At 41.1% G+C, this 17,682-nt stretch overlaps 1 protein-coding gene across 1 annotated transcript in view; it reads right to left on the bottom strand.

The window, feature by feature from the left end:
* NDST2 (N-deacetylase and N-sulfotransferase 2) overlaps nucleotides 1-17,418 on the bottom strand; it is a 50,427-nt gene extending 33,009 nt beyond the window's left edge. The window contains exon 1 of the mRNA XM_009897651.2: nucleotides 17,360-17,418. The gene's annotated coding sequence lies outside the window, so the exon portion shown is untranslated. The remainder of the gene's footprint in view (nucleotides 1-17,359) is intronic.
* Between the last annotated feature and the right edge of the window lie 264 nt (nucleotides 17,419-17,682).

A 17,682-nucleotide genomic window follows, 5' to 3' on the forward strand; every position in this document is an offset into this window, starting at 1 on the left:
TTTGGGAAGGGAAAACTGTCAACTTGTTTTTCAGCCTGGCTAAAGGTCAGACGTGCAGGCGGGAAGTATCTCAGTTACCCCAAAAGGTGCGAACACAACATCTCTTGCCTCCTCCTTATCAACATGTATGGTCTATCATGACTGAACATCTTCAACTGAACTGCGAGAGCAGGAGATAAATGGCGTTCCTTCTGCATTAGATATGGACAAAAATCTAATTTCCATTCCCTCATGTACTCTCTTTACCACACTCAGATAAACGATCCTGCAGAAAGTAAAATGTCTTCTCTCTGCTGTCTTCCCTGAAGTAACATTATCAAGTGCAGAAACACAGACAAACTGGCAGAAACAAGACAACTCGGTGTCAGTCACAGCTGAAGTGTCTTAATACAGAAATGCACATTATGAAAGTTTTCTTGTAACTGCTATGAAAGCTAACTGTTATTCCTTTGAGCTGTACCTTAAAAAATTCACCCCAATTAGCAAGAGCCTGATCTCCTGTATTCAGTTACTTCCTCCTGTCAGGCAGCACATAGGAGCTCATAACCTTTTCCAGTGTATTTTACCTAGGAACACATGACAGTACAGAACAGGTTTAATACTGTCACAGTGAAAGTTTGTCCAAACTGACATCAGAAGCAAGCTGTAAGTAAGCTCTACAAAAGCATATAACCTCAGGAAAGCTCTTGTGCTTACCTGTTCTTACACATTTGTATAAAGATTCACAGGGCTAGAATTTACTGGGCTTGTAAAAGAACGTGCTCCCTAGCGGTGGGCAGCAGCTTCCTTTTGCCTGCATTCAGATGATGTCTTTGATTCACAAAACCTCCACAAAGCCAATGGCATATTTCCCAGACTTTGTAGTTTCTAGTATCTAGTTCCCTACTTCCTTGGTGTGCTTGACATAACTAAGCCTCCCAGAATGAACCCAAAATACTCACTTTTTGTCTGGCTTGGCTATTAGAAGTAAGCTATAAACACAGTGCAAAGTCGCTTCAAAAAAAAGGGAATAGAAGTGATATAAACAAAGTACAAATTTGGCCTAGAAAGGGCAAAATAAGTAAAAACAATTAAAAGGAAGAAGAGTAGAGTAGGAGGCAAAGGCATGATTTGAGGTCTATGGAGATTACAAAGGCTCACTGAGACAGTAGTTTGAGGCCTACCACTCTCACTAAGCCTCTACAGCTACCTATGCACTAAAAATAATCATCTGTTTTTTTCACAAGCATAGAGCAGAAACAGATCTCAAGAGGCTACTCAGCAAGGAAGACTGTTTGGGCTCTGGATACACCAGAAGTGCCCTGACCAGCCTTCACCCACTGACCTGCGAACTGTATCTGAGCTCAGGTCACGACATGAATTATGTTCCAAGCATACTCTGCCTTGATGGCTGGACTTTGGACATGTCTGTTGTCTATGGACTCATCTGGTGATCACTGCATTCTTGAGTGTTGCTGCTGACATGCTGCCTGTGATGGAGGAGAAGGAGGGTGGATGGAGACCCCATGCATACTAGATGATGGCACCTCCAGCCCACTGGGGTACTTACAGCCTTGATGGGCTTCAGCAGCTTCACACACTAGTTAGCTTTCAATGCATGAAGGAGGTGTAAATGAGAGAACAGTCTGCTAGGGAAAAGGTGATAGTGTTGGCTATTGTTAAACTTTCCTTCTATCAAATCATCTGTTTGTAATTGTTACAAAATCAGAGTAACACATGCATTGCCATCCTTATTTCCACACCACAGTGTACACTATGCCATGCTACCATTTTTAAACAAGAATTTCAACACTGTACTTTCTGTTCCCCTTTATAGAAACCTTTGTTTTCAGGCAAGCAACACAGAGAAGCAGAGCTTTTTGTTTAAAAAAAGTACATCTCAAATATATTAACTAATTTTTAAACTGTACTATATTTATACACCACTAGTTCTTAGTTCTTCCATTTTAGGGACTTAATTGCTAATAAAGTGGGTGCTATGTTCCTACATTGTTAATTAGTCGACTGATTACAACTAGAATATTTTTCTACTATGAAGCTGCATCTTTAAAATACTCCTTCATGGAGAGTAAGCCCAGGACTTGATTAACATCCTAATTAACAGTACAGACAAACTCAGAAACAAAGGCTGCCATATTTGCAATCAAATCCACCCTCCAATAAAACCAAAATTCTGTCAGGAAAGCTCAAAGATTTTGAGCAAAATGAACATCTCCATTAGGGACTGCAGCTGAAGTCAGAAAGGACCTGGGTACTGAAAACTGCAAGGTGCCCAGTCATAGGGTTTGGAGTCGGAGCTATCTTGGGAGACTTTTCCCCAAATTTTGCAGACAGTAAAACTACCTGTAAAATGCATTCAACTGCTGAAAATGGGATTAAATTGTTGTGATTAACATGGAAGCTATTTATGTTTTGAAGAAAATAATAGTTTTCTCCATCAAGAAATTCAATTTTGAAGTCCACTTTAAGTTTCTGACAAAGGGAAAACATAGGAATCACATCAAAATTAATGGAGTTAGTCTTGTGTGTCATTTTGCAAGCTTGTATAAGTATTTATAGGATGAAACAATTACAAAACTATTTCTGTTTCACATGTAGCAGTAAGATGCAAGGTTAGATATTACTGAGACTTGATGGGGTGCTTGGTGCCATGGGTTAGTTGTTTAGGTGGGTCGGATTGGTTGATGGGTTGGACGCGATGATCTTGAAGGTCTCTTCCAACCTGGTTTATTCTATGTATTCTATGTATGTGTTATCAGAAGTGAGACTTAAGAAAATACAAGTGTTCAGAACACTATCGTGGAACTTAGCCTAAAGCAACAGTAATGTCCTCAGGGTTTCTTTTTTTTCCTACTAAATTCTTGTTTTGGTCCAAATAAGTGAATTGAAACCAGAAAATACCAATAACAAAACAAAACAAAGACATCCTCCTTAAAAAATAAATCAGTGATCAGATTGCCTTCTCTCAGCTGGAATGGAAAGAACAGGATCACCAGAAGAGTGAAATGCCCTAGAAATGTGTTATCAGCCTGTATGGCAAGGTGTTCAGTGTGAAAGAGAACCCACTTCTCTTCACCTAGCCTGGTAGAAAGGTACTCAGCCTAAAAAATGCACTGCAAAAACCACAACAACTTGATCAACCACTTGCATACAACACTACCACTTACCAGCACATAGTTCTGTTAATATGGTGGGGCCTGTGCTTTTCTGCAATGTTTTTGTGGTAAGACTTTTCAGCAAGAAAGTACACAAAAATGCTTTATGAATAGTAAACATATACATCTCCATACATGCCCTTGCAAGCTTGCCCATGCTAGGAAAACAGCAGCCACAACACCACAATCACCACTGCAGTGAAGCTGTGCAATGACAGTAACATTGCTGAGCATCACCAGATTTGCCCACACCTCTGTGTTTTGTACCATTTCAGGCAAATTGACAAACCAAGCTGAACTTGGCCTGTACGGATAAGCTAGCTCATGGCACTTGCTGCAATACAGAGGCTTGTTTTCCACAGTCTAGGAATTACCTCAAGGTAAAACATGGCTGCCCTTTCAAGAGTGTATGGAAACTAAGTGAAAAATACAGCACTCAGATGGGAAGGGGACTTTATTACTAATCATCGTGTAAAGAGCTAATGCAAACAATGTTCAGCAAAATAGCTGCAAATATCCTCCTTTATCCTGCCATACATACTATCTCACACTAAGAAACATGATTGAGAACAACAGATATAGGAAAGAAAGCAAACAGAGAGATAATTAGTTAAGTAAACAACTTGGGAATGACTGCGGGAAGAAACCGGTTAGCAAGAGCAGAGAGGGAGGGAGGATTTGGCAGCAGAGACTGGGAGGGAGACTGTTCCAGGAATAGGCAACATGAAACAAAATGCAAAGCTGAGAGTAGGAGGAAGAGATAAAGGAAGGAGTGCACAGGGAGTCAGAGGGGAGTAGGAGAAAACGACAGCTCGTATTGCTTAAGGAGGCATAAACATAGCACCCAAAGACAGAATTTGCCAGAGATGCTGGGTCTAGCTTGCCTATTTTTAAAAAACACAGATCCTTTAATAATCAGAGGAAGCAGGGTCTAAAAGGCTTAACAGCTCATCTTCAAAGACAAGTTCCAGCAGAAATGGACTAGCATGCTTACAGCTCATGCATTTCTTGCTGATGTAGGAAGGCTCCTGCAGTCTGCATGTCTGAAATTCACCATGTCTTGTAATATTCTGGACACATCACTGCATTATTTTATCCATATCCCGACCAAAGCCACTGCTGGCTTGTTTGCAAGAACCTAATACATTTGCAGTAGCCTACCTGCATTCATTCTGTCCCTCTGCCCCGAGACAAAAGCAGTATCAGCTAGCTGACAGTGTAGGTTATTTACGTTAAAGAATACCCACAGTATAACATTATAAAAGCTGTAATTTCATCATTAATATTGAAATCTCAAGTACAAATGTGCTAACAGATCTCAGAAGGGTAACAGATACTTTATACAGTTTTCAGATCACTTTGCAGCAACACTCCAACTAAATAATTAATGCTTTTTAGTAGCCCAAGATTAGATTACCACTATACTTACAGGACAAGATTTTTTTCTTCTTTTTTCTACTCAACACAGCTACAAAGAGGAGAGCAAAGGCAGTCTTGATGTCCAAAATTAATTTTCTTAGCTTCTTCATTGTAGCCAAAACACAGGAATTGAATAATGTTTGGCTAGACAGCAACTTTGATGAGCTATGTTACTAAAAAATATACTGTGATAAACATCTTCTAAAATATCAGACATTCATGTTAAATACACAGATTAATTTTTACTCTAATTATTTGGTCTACTTAACTCTCATCGTTAATTCAGTTGCTGGAATATGAAGATTGCAACTTTGTGGAAGACGTGCTCTGTTTTCTTACACAACAAAGAAATGAAGCCTCTTCTTGAACTGCAAAAATTCCGTCTTCATTATGAATCTGGGCTAGTGATTCTGCAATAATTTGAAACACTTTGACTTTGTCCTCCCTCTCCCATGAAGTGCTGAGGGGCTTGCAGATCATCTCTGATTGCAAGTATTAATGGAAAGTTCATTCAAAGAACCTGCTGACATCTTGGTACCAGTAGTAAGAATCCTTCCCCACTGCTTTTGATTGGTTTTGCCCATACTCCCCTTTATGTCCCTGCAATCAATTCCCAATTCCCAGCCAATTTATTTGACACAACTAGACAGCATCATGAGACAACTGCCTGCTGCAGGATGCTACCCAGTCCCCTCTCTGCCCACCCTTTGCTGCTGTTCTCCCCTCTCAGCTGAGCGGGGCATGGACAAATATGTATATTTGCCAATATCTCTGCAGGAACAACAGATCTGCACGTTCTTCTCCTCTTTGGCCACACAGGGCTGCCAGTTTGACAAAAGCATTGCTCATTCCAGGTCCAGGAAACCCACTGATGCAGTTCTCTGTTTCAACTCCTGGTGTCCCACTCCTCAGTGAGGCAATCCCTTGGTGACAGTGCCAAGAGAACTCCACCCGCAGTGCCAAAGGGCTTGTGCTGGGGTAATCAAGCTATGATGATGCTACAGTCATGCAGCTCCTCCAGAGTTAAGACTGACTAATGTTTTTCTCATTTCTGCACATGTAAACTGATGACCCATTTTTACCCTCTCATTCAGACACCAATTTTCTACAGCATTCAGAGGACTCTAGAGCTGAGCCACAAGTGTTCACACCATGTCCAGGAGTCCAACACTGGGAACTGCCAGGGGAATTTCAGTGCCCTTTTTGGCTTCCTTCTCTCCTTGCGTAGTTACAGGGGTAGAAGTAAAAGCAGAATTATTGCAGGAGACGAGATTGTGAGATATTAAAATCTTTAATTTTCCCCTTCTGTACTGGTCTAGAAGCATAAGAAATAGGTTCAAAGACCATCTTTGAGACAGTAAAAGCTCTTCATATACCCTCTGGGAGGGAGATAGACATCATCCTGAAAGCCAGGGAAACTGCGCTCAGTCCTTTATTCCACTTTAAACTTGATGCAGTAGCACATTTCCTGAACCTCCCCTGCACAAATCATAGAATCGTGGAATCAAAGATGCTGAGCAACAATTCCTCAACAGTGCTTTGTGAATGTGTCAGAATTAATTGTCATCCTGATGCTACCTAGGCAAAACAAACTTCAAAACAGCTGTAAGGGTTGCTCTACTGCAAACATTCCAGAGAATGAAAGACACCACGAAGCCTGCAAATGCCAGGAACACAAGCAAGAGGAGATACTCGAGTCCTCTATTTTTTTTTTAGAGAGGTCCACTTTCCTTCACAATCCTAAACAGACTAATGTCAATCAACCAGTTGAATGTATGCAAGCTGAACCAGTGCTATGAATCCTGTCCCTAAATCACTACCCTACCATGTCAGAAGAGACACTTTAACATGTATTCTCTGCTCCTTATAGAAATCCAAACCAGAACATGTATCAGTGGGACACACTTGATGCCTATGTTATGTGCTGTCCCACATTCCCCACACCCTCTCTGCCCCAGGAAAAATATTTAGCCTTTCCACAGAAATAATTTGCACTTAAATTTTCAGTACAAAAATGATCGCTTACTCTGAAATGAAGCACACAATATGGATTGCCAAATAAGCACCACAGAAAGGCTGAAAAGCTACAACACAATAAAGCAGAGAGAGGTTAACTTCTCCATTTGTTCTTTTTTCCAGTTCAAAAAAGGAGGGTACCTGCTTAACTTCAGTTCATGCACGGTGGGGAATGAGAAAGGAAGATTATGCTTCCTTTGTTGTATGATACTTAACTTTGCAACCATTTGTGAGGAAGAAGGCATCAATCACTCTGGACTGAAAGTAGCTTTTGAAATGGCAAGCAGTAAAACAAACCCCTTTGAGGAATATTTTGCATTAAAGGCAGCTTCAGATTTTCAGTGAAAGATTCCAGCACCAGCTATATTCTGAGAACAATGTGTGCTCTCTCTCCGCCAGCCCCTGTGCCTGGTTTGCTGGCTCTATAGCGAGTTGCTATTGCCCTAAGGGAGTATTAGATAATGAAGAGCTCAGAGTTTTCCTTTCACTTCATGCCTGGGCTCAACCTAATGTGTGTAAGCAAGATTAGTATGCAGCCTTTCCTTCTTCTCCATCCTATTTTCCAGCAACCCAACAACATTTTTTATAAATGAGCAGTATGAATTGCCTCACTTGAAACAAGCTTATTGAATCCATCACCTTTTTTAGAGTGTTTCAGGGACTAAACTGAGGTTCCCAGCTTTCAAACACACCCAAGTGCTTTTACTGCATTAGGTAACTCCATCACGAAGCGTTATTAAATAGGCACCACACAATGTGGCAACCAGTCAAGTACCTGCTCCCATCCAGCTCTTTACTATGGGTGGTACTTCATCCTGCTAGAAGAAACCTCCAGCAGGGTCCAGGTATGTGGAATGAGGTGTGACAACTGAGACGCTTCTGTACATGCTGAAGCAGTACCAGCATGCCTCTGTCATGCTGTAACATTTTACTGAGTGTGTAAAACAGTTGTTTAACAATGAAGGACAGAAATGGGGTGAATGGCTTTTTGTTATATTTAATCTAAGGTGAACAGACTCGATACACCATTTCTGGGTAGAATTAAAACATTCTCCATGAAAACAATGGAGAATGCTTTTATTGAAAGATCACTTTTATTTTTTTAGTAATTGCTTTTGCATAATTGAAGCAGAAAAGACACACAGGAGGTTGTCTGACAATTCCAGCAGTGACGTAAGACTCAAGATTCCTGCAGCTAGCAGTAAATCAAACTTTGACAGGTTACTCTGTGTTGGTTAAACAATCCTGTCAACATACAATTTTTATTACCACTTTGTGATTCTGGAGTTGAATGGTCTACAGAAAGCTCAGATCCTAACGCAATATGGAAAGAAAATCACTGTAATTTTAGCTAACCTGAAACCTTTAACATCACTTCAATAGAGACCACCATCCTTCTTCATCCTTTTAAGAGCAAGCTAGGGAGTGAAGAGGAAGGGCAGAAAAGGGAATTGAAAATTGTGTCTCCTTTTCCATTTCACATTGTAGAGCGAAGACTTTAGACAACAAGAGCTACACCTAAACAGGTAAAACAGCCTAACAATCCAAATACATTAATTACTGCAGGAAGAAAACTCAAAGATCCTTAAGAGAAGAGGTCCTGTGAGAAGTTTCTGGTCTGTGCTCCAGGCCAAGCTCTTACTGCCTACATCTGCAGTGTGTTTTGCCACACTGCAGAAGCATCCATGCGAGCTACAAGAACTTGACTCGTTAACTAAAAAACATTTTTAAAGGCCCAAATTCTGTTTAATGTGCCTTGGCCAGAAGAATGGCAGCTACATTTCTCAGATTAAGGATCAAGACATTTTTCAGTGATAGAAAGTCCTTAGTGTTCTCAGTGAATCTTATTTCCCAAGGAACTAAAAAATGGACATGAAACAAATTAACCAAAAGGTCTTTTACTGGTTTGTGGAGAAAGGAAAAAGAGTATCTATAAAAATTTCCATTTCTAAGCCTTTAAGTTGCTAAATATTAACTTAGCATAACTAGCTTTGCTCTTGAGATGCAAATGAGAATTTAGATTCCTGTGTGACAAACCACTAGAAAATTTGGTTGCATTACTCCTTAGGGAACATACAAGACACCATCCGATTTTAAAATGTTCTATCTGTAACAGCTCTAACCTTTACAATGGTTTAATCAGTTACCAATATTGCCAATATCTATTCATCTTACAGTCAGGTAACCAAGACAAAGTAAGTACAGAGGGTCATGGTGGTACCTATCTGAAGTGCAGTGTAAGCAGTAGCCTGTGCTTCCTTGTACTATTCAAGCACATCTGTGAGACATCAGCTCCTCACAGGCCAGATTTCATCCTCTTCCATCACACTACAGAACCTGCATTTAACCCAGCAGCAAGGTTAGATGCAGAGACATCCTATCAGGGAAGGAAAGCGAGAGCAGAGGGAGAAGGAGAAAGAACAAAGAGTTTAATGAGCAATGAATGTAGCAGGCACATCAGTGCAAGATACAAGCCCTGCCAACTCCACTTAGTACACTGGCTTATAGCCACTGAAGAGCAGCTTCTCCATCCTCCTCTCAAAGCTTTGTCCTTGCAGACTGGTTAACAAGCAGTCAAATAACCAAGCATGAAAGAAAGCAATGTTTCCTTGTACAGACTAGGTAGCAATTAGATAAGGAATAGGGAAGATAATCATGAAGATTCAAATCCTACCTTTAAAAGCAAAATCCTTAAGTGAAGTTACTCTCTCAAAGGAGTCTGATGCTCAACAACCCAAAGAAAGACAAGTAGCCAAAGGGAGTGTGAAAGCCTGAGAGGTGCTCTTCACAAAAATCATACCTAAAGTGATCTGATCTTTCTGGATAAGAGCAGCTGGGCTGCACAGTTGGTAGATGGCTGAACCATTATTAGTGGCAGTAGCTGCCTTCTCTTTACTGTGTTGCCAAAATCTGTCAGATCAATTTGTGAACCTAAAGATGCTGAAATTTTAAGTGCAAACAAATGGAAAAATGTGAATAAATTTATGCTGATAAAGATCACATCACTGCTGAGCATAAGCACCATTAACCACTAGCTGGTATATCATACTGCAGCTACAGGTTTGTGGTGGGCAAAGCACAGTCCCACATAAACAGTCCAAAAGCACAGCTCTCTTCTCCCCAGAAACTACCTTGCTCCTCTCTGAAAAGCTCCCATGTCACTTCCTGAAATCCCAGGAACAACAAGAGGAAAGTAAGAAAGATGGTGTGCAGAGGAAGGCAGAGAAGCATGGTCTAGTACTCAGATTATCATAGCACCTGGCAGACTAGGTAGAGATGCTCCTTCAGGGTGGGGCTACAGCTCCATTCCTTCCTCCTCTTACACACTGCAGCTCATCACGGCAGGGCGTTAAACTCCATTTGAGCAGCAGACAATGGGATCTGGCAGCAGTTCAAAGGCATTTCTAGCGAAGTGACTGAACAAGCTCACTGCCGGCGCAGGCAGACAGGGCTGCAGAGCACTCCGCTTTCCTCCCCTTCGCTCCTCAGGCTGCAGGGGCAGGTCCTGCACCACGGGCAGCCAGTTCTCCTTTTGTTCCAGTGGCAAGAGGATCAAGCAGGAAACCGAAAAAATACTGTCACGGAGAACAGCGGCACCTAAACCCACATCGCTAAGGTACAGGGAGGCGGGGAGCAAGGGGGAGAGGAAGAGCTAGAGAGAGGCAGGCAGAGGGAGGGCAAAGCAGGCAGGCAATGAGGGAGTGGGGAGGAAGGAAGCCCACAGACAGCAGTGCCTGGCACCCGGACAGCTTGCTGCTGGAGTTCATCTTCCGAAGCTGTCACAGGTTTATAGATGCCTCCAGACTGACAAGCTGAGGGAAACTACACTCGGCAAATGTATTCAGCAGCAGTAAATAGCTTCTCTTGCCCTAATGTGGATTGCAGTTTCACTCTATAAACTGACCTCATTATTGGGGAGAAGGGAGCAAACCAACCCAGCAGCACATGAGCTAAGTATAATCAGACACTACTACTGTAATCTGAAGACTGGAATAAATCAAAGGGACATAGAAAAATCACCTTCTTGGGCTCCACTAATAAAAAATTTAATACATTAAAAGATCTGAGATCATGCTCTGTCCCTAAGTGTGTTCAGTTGCAGCAGTGGTAGTAGAGCTCATCACCCTGAAAGACTGGCATTAAGAAGGGCTCTCTATTTCAAAATATAACAGGAAATGTGGTCCTAGAGGCAGAGAGGCAAGCAGGAAAGGAAATATTTCTCACCATAGAAGCACACACTGCTCTTTGAAGATGCAATGCCCTAGGTATGCTCAAAGTTGTATCCTTTTCCAGTCAGGGGTTGGGAGAACAGGATTTTCAGGACGATGACACACTAGCACAGATCTCTAGAGGACTTATTTTAACAGAAGCTGACAGTGCACAGTAACCACTTCTGTAGTAAGACAGTGAAAACATGATGGAATGTTACAGGGTATTAGAGAGCATTCTGAAAGAGGCCTGAATCTCAGTGATGGTCCTCTTTAAAATTTTACCCTGACAATAACAAGCAAATAACTAAACTCAGAAGCAAGGATCAGCTAGCAGGCACTTGCAGTTACCTACTATGAATTAACGTGCTCTTGCAGGATGTCTAGCTTCTCACAGTAGCTCAATTTTGAAACAGTAAGATCTGTCTCAAAGACATTTTGTACTGTCTCATTGCTCCAACAGGCCAGGAACAAGCCCCTCAAGGTAAGACAGAAAAGGTTTGAAATCGTTTATTAGTAGTAGATGATTTTCCATTTTAATTAACAATAAAGCTAACTTGGAATGGGCATATTCTTTCTGTCCTATAACAGCAGAATGATTTATTCATTGTGGTTTAATCCTAGATGATGCATTGCTAAAGCATATTAGATAATTTATTCATTTATTTAATATGAAATCTGAAAAAAAAGCACTGAGGTCTTTCACAAAGAAAGCAGAGACACTAAAATACTTAAGGCTAAACAGTGAATAAAAGACAAGGTGCTTGAGGATACAGGTTAGACACATGAAACTAGCAGTATTGTTCTAAGTGATCAACAGAAGTTAAATGGATGTTGAGTACCACTAAAAAAAAATGTGGTTTCCTCATCTAATAGAGGAGAAATTAAAGAAAAAACACAAAAAACCTAAACCCCCACTTCTCACATACATGTAACAATGCAGCACTGCAAGTCTGCAAGCCTCTTTGTGAACTGCAGATGCATGACACTGATCAAAATGTTAATTTATGCATAACCTAAACCCATGTTAATTTTTAGCTTCTAGCTCCTGTCTATGCCAGTAACCAAATTCTTTTCATTCAAGCTCAAGTGTGTAAAAAGTAGATGTTAGAAATCTTTCAATAATTCACGAATCACAAACACAACAGAAAATTCTAACTCTATACAACAAACCCCTGATTTTTAGACGAACCAAGATTTTAATGTCTTCAACATACACTTAACTTTATCCCCCCCACTCTCTCCCAGTTTCCATGGTTTTACCAAAGAGTGGTAAAGAATCTAGATTACCTTAGATCTTCTCAAAAAGGTATTTGGACACAGACTTTCTGGGAATCACCAAAGGATACAGGGATGGGGACTGAGAAAGGAGACAAATCCTGCAGACTTGTGTAGGTAGGTACAATCCGTTCATCAACAATACACTCATTTTTCTTGCACAGATTTTGATAAATCTCTAGCTGGCTTGAAAGTTTGCCACTGGTGAAATCTACTCTACCTGAAATTCAATTGAAGACAGCTATGTCATGTCATCATTTTTTATGGCCTGCCACTTAAATAGAAAAGAAGTTCTTGAGAAGGTCTAGATGCAGTGGTGCTGGGATTAAGGGGAGGGCAGTGGGGGGAAATAAAAGGTTTGTATTTATAAAAACATACCTGTGACTTTCAAATCAGTGAGTTGTCATCTATCCTGTCTGGAATGAAGAAACTATTTGAGAGACAAGATGACTTTCTGGGGCTAGAATAAGCATGTGAGGGAACATTTTCTTTCTTTTACAGTAAAACTAAGGCTCTTTGTTATAAACACCATTAAGACTTTTGAGAGACAGCAACACACAGGGCAAGCAATCATTCATCTGTCCCACTAAGCAGCAGGTCATGCCAGGACCTTTAACAGCACAGAGCAGTCTCACTTGGTAACCCATCTACCTATCGTCCAGCCTCCCCATTTAAGTTTAGGCATGGGCTTTCACTCTTTACCTTAACTTTGCTGTTAAGTGTATCTGTGTGCAGCCCTGCCTCTGGACCCATCTCCTCAACTGACTTAAGCTGTAGGCAGCTTGCCTCCTGCTGTAGCGTTTCCAGTCCTGCCTTAGGCTCCATGTTTTGGGTGGACTTTGGACCTGTATGTAGCTTTGACTCCAGCCCTTTTAAACTCCCCATGGAACCTCATCACTCCACCTTGTCTGACAATGTCAACAGACCCTGTTACTAGCACCTGGTTCTGCCTGCCATGCTCAGACCCTGCGGCACTGTGACCCATCACTGAGGGCACTGCCTGCACTAGGGTCACCTTTACCTCAGCTCCCAACCCTGATGCATAGTACTTGCAGGAACAGATTTAAAAATTCCATAGACATAATATTAATCTCTTGAAACTGTTGACTGGACAGATCCTTTCTGGGAAGCCCTCCAAGTTGTCCATAATACATAGAATACATAGAATAAACCAGGTTGGAAGAGACCTTCAAGATCATCGCGTCCAACCCATCAACCAATCCAACACCACCCAAACAACTAACCCACGGCACCAAGCACCCCATCAAGTCTCCTCCTGAAAACCTCCAGTGATGGTGACTCCACCACCTCCCCAGGCAGCCCATTCCAATGTGCAATCACTCTTTCTCTATAGAACTTTTTCCTAACATCTAGCCTGAACCTCCCCTGGCGCAGCCTGAGACTGTGTCCTCTTGTTCTGGTACTGCTTGCCTGGGAGAAGAGACCAACATCCGTCTGTCTACAACCTCCCTTCAGGTAGTTGTAGAGAGTAATAAGGTCACCCCGAGTCTCCTCTTCTCCAGGCTAAGCAACCCCAGGTCCCTCAGCCTCTCCTCGTAGGGCTTATGCTCTAAACCCCTCACCAACTTTGTTGCTCTTCTCTGGACTCACTCCAGCAAGTCAACATCCTTCCTAAACTGAGGGGCCCAGAACTGGACACAGTACTCAAGGTGCGGCCTAACCAGTGCAGTGTACAGGGGCAGAATGACCTCCCTGCTCCTGCTGGCCACACTGTTCCTGATGCAGGCCAGGATGCCATTGGCCCTCTTAGCTGCCTGGGCACACTGCAGGCTCATGTTCAGTCTACCGTCAACCAGCACCCCCAGGTCCCTCATAATCTAAGTTGTTTTTCAAACTTTTAAGCAGGCCTTAGAACAAGCCCTGGCAGTTTGGTGAGGCCCTTGGATGAACAGCAACTATAATCTGAGAGACTAACAGAGATTTGTAATATATAAACACATAAATCATTTTCTGGAAGGAGGTGAAAGAAGGGAGAAACACATCTTTGCATTTATAGGAGAAAACCTAATGGTATTCCATTACTTTTCCACATTGAAGGAGGGGGGAAAAAAAGGATTTTTATGTATTGAACAAAGCATTCCCCCATCATAAGATTATATTAATTTAACATCTACGTCGAGAAGGGTGAAAATGGCCAGAATTAAGGTATTTAATGGACAAACACATATATTCAGAAGAATGTGTCTCAGACAGAGTGCCTTAAGTCATGCCCTTCTGTTTGGTAATTAATTCTTAGTCTCTGTTCAGATGTGCTCACGTCTCCTATCTCACAGATCTCCAGAGCCCACATGGGGATAAATGAGCTTAAATGTCAGAAACAATAATGAGGTTAGTAGGTGTTGTTATGCAGGTTGCTAGCCCTACATAGGTCTTTACATTTAGTAGTGCCTACAATTTGAGACAGCTATTTCATTTTTGTATTTGTCTTTAATACTCAACAGGCTCATCTTCAGCAACAGCCAATCCTTAAAAATTATGTAAATAGTAACTGGGAAAAATCCACCAGTAATTTCCCAGTTCTCTTGAGCTTCAGTCCAATACACTAATTGAAATGTTTAAGATCAAATCCTGTCCAAGCACTGAAATTCATCTCTTGTTGCATAAATGTGGCATGATGTCATGAAGACACACCATCTAAGTAAATATACTTCTGGACATTTTTCAATGACAGGACCTTACTGATATGATTAGATCAATTCTATGAGTTTCAGAGGAACTTGTTACTATAACCTGCCCAAGACAAAGACTGCCAAGAATTATCTAGTAGACAAATCCTTATTAGAACCAGTTTATTAAACAAACCTGACAAAGGAACCAGAAAAAATACAATATATAATGAAAGAAAAAAGTAGTTGTCTCTATATTTCTGCTACAACTGAATAGTTGAGAAATCTGTCAGAAGAACAAAGGCTTTTGGGTTTCTTGAAAATTAAGCTGCAAACATTTTGTGGCTTTCTTTCTTTTTCTGTAATTATTGACACAGGCATCTCATTGCAGGAAACATAGGAACATTATTAACTAATAAGTAAGCATTGTTAAGGATGAACTAACCACAGATCAGCACAAGGAAGGGCCAGATTTCACTTTTAAATGAGTAACTTCAGAGTTACTGGAAACGGCACTTTCATGCACATTGAAATGGGTTCTGCATGATCTATCTAGCTATATATTCTACTGCATACTCCCCTTTCCATCTGCTGTAATTTCTACATTTTTGCTGTCTTTTCCTATTCCTAGCTTTTGTATCAACGAAATCAAAGTTGCAGTGACATTTTACTGTGGATGTACCTGAAATCAAACATTCTTTCCCCTGTACTGTTCTAGCCAATTATGTCATATACGTATTGACATTAGTAGAATATAGGAAGTGTTCAATTAATATTTTCATTCTCTCAGTTGTTGTACATATGTATCAATTTCTCATGTAAATATTAGGCCAAGTGTCTCTGGAATTACACCACTATTCAAGCTGGACAGAATGCTAATATGGTCATTACACTTACGCTCCTCCATCACAATTTTTCGTTTTCATTTATTCTGTTTCTACTCTTGAGTTTGCAAAAATAGCCCTGGCTTCTATTTATCACTCTTCTCCTCACAACTACTTACTGTCTCTGCAAATTGCACCTGCAAAACTTACAACAAAAAGTTTACGGAACACAAGATTTATTGTTTGAATCACATGGGCAGAACAAGCTATGAAAATGAGGGCATTTCAACTGCTTAGGTTCCATCGCTTTTCCAGCCCTTCAAAATCCTTTTCATTGACCAATGTCTGAAGTCCCTATATACTTGCAGAAAACTCAGGGATGTGGTTGAGAGAAAGCAGAGCTGCAGTCTGAGTGGGGCTGGAATGGGGCTGCCAGTGGGACCTGCATGGAGATTGACCCTGGAAGAAATCTTTCATTCAGACAACAGTATCACACTCTCCTCTGTCTTTCCTGGAAAACTGGGTTAAAGTTCAGGTCCCAGTTGACAGACAGAGGAAGTTTAGAGCTGTAGTGTATGCAGGTCTCAAAGAGTCTGAAGGCCTTGCTTTCCCCTGTCCACCTTTCCTCTCCACCTTTCCTCACCACCTGAGTTCCTGCACACAGAAACTCAGCATTAAGTATTAGGTCCTATAATTTCCTTTTTATAAACCTAGTCTTTTTGTATAAAAAATGTGCTGGTCCATCCTCTTTTGGTTTTTTCCCTCTGATTTTCTGCACAGATGAAGCTGCAACAATCTGTTCATATAAAGCAATCTGAGATACCCACATAACTGAGGACATCCTCCAGGTATGAAAAAGTGTTTCAGCCAGACTTGTCCAGCACACACATGAAATGAAATATCTCTGTTCTTTTCAAGCAAAGAATGTAGGAACCTTTCAGTGAAGGCAAGACGTGATCAGATTACGCCTCTCCACTGCACTGACTTTAGAAACTTCCACCCTTAAGATGCCATTGGACTTTTTGCAAGTATTGCAGCACCTGAAATCCATAAACGTCACAATTGTATCAGGCGCCAAGAAAGGAGTTGTGCTTTTTTTTCTACATCAAAATGCAATATTGAAACATATGCCCCAAGTAAACTACACTAAGAACTACTTTCTCTCACTATTCATTCAGACAGAATGAAGAGGGAAAAAGTAGGACTCCTTTCCTTCAGCACAGCATTTAGACCAAACCAATATTTCTCTTTTAAATTACACTTATGATATTTCCTGTGGGTATAACTCATGCATGCAGTCGTAGTGTGCTGAGAGCAATGTAAATATAGTCATACCCAAAGGGATCTTATGGTTGTTCTGCACGGGTCAGAGATTCTGAGAAATGCAAAATCAGAAACTTTGAAAGCTTTTTAGCCCACATCCCTTATTCCTTTTCAGAGGCAGAGTTAATGGATACTGAACAACATCACCACGAATTTTGCCCACAAGTTATAGAAATAACTCTATTTAAATAAAGTAATATTTAGCAATAAACAACCACCCAGTCCTATCGCACTCAGGAACTGAATCGGAAATTCTTTTCTGATCCAAATTAACTCACCTGCCACTCATGCTGACAACTGTGCAACTGACGACAAGAGACACGGAATTGTTTCCTCTACAGAACATTCCAAAAGGAGGAAGGAGGAGTGCAACTTCACACTAAAGCATATAAGTCAGCCTACCTGACTCCTTGCCTCTTGTTTTGAGACCAGACCACTCAAAAGGACAAAGCTAAGCTCTTCCTTTAACCAAATGTCAGCCCACAAAATGCTAAAGGTTTTGCACTTACCTCTGATCAGTCTGGTGAAGGAAAAATATTCATCTGCTGCTTCTCTCAGGAACACTGTCCTGTTTCAAAATAAATTTAAAAGCAACAAGACTTTAAATAGTGTTTCTCTCTCCCTAATGTTAGCCTCAATCAGTGTTTATAAACATTTACTTAGCAGGAGCACCTTTGCTCAGAACCAAGGTAATGATTACATTACACTAACCACGGCATGAGGACAGAACAAGACTGTGACAACAGCCTTGTTGGCACTGACTAAAACTATGATGTAGGGTTGTACTGCAGCAAGCTCAGTTGTGCAAGAGTGAGAAATAGTGGAGTGAGAT

Source organism: Dryobates pubescens, chromosome 8, assembly GCF_014839835.1.
Source record: "Dryobates pubescens isolate bDryPub1 chromosome 8, bDryPub1.pri, whole genome shotgun sequence".
NCBI classification, from domain to species: Eukaryota; Metazoa; Chordata; class Aves; order Piciformes; family Picidae; genus Dryobates; species Dryobates pubescens.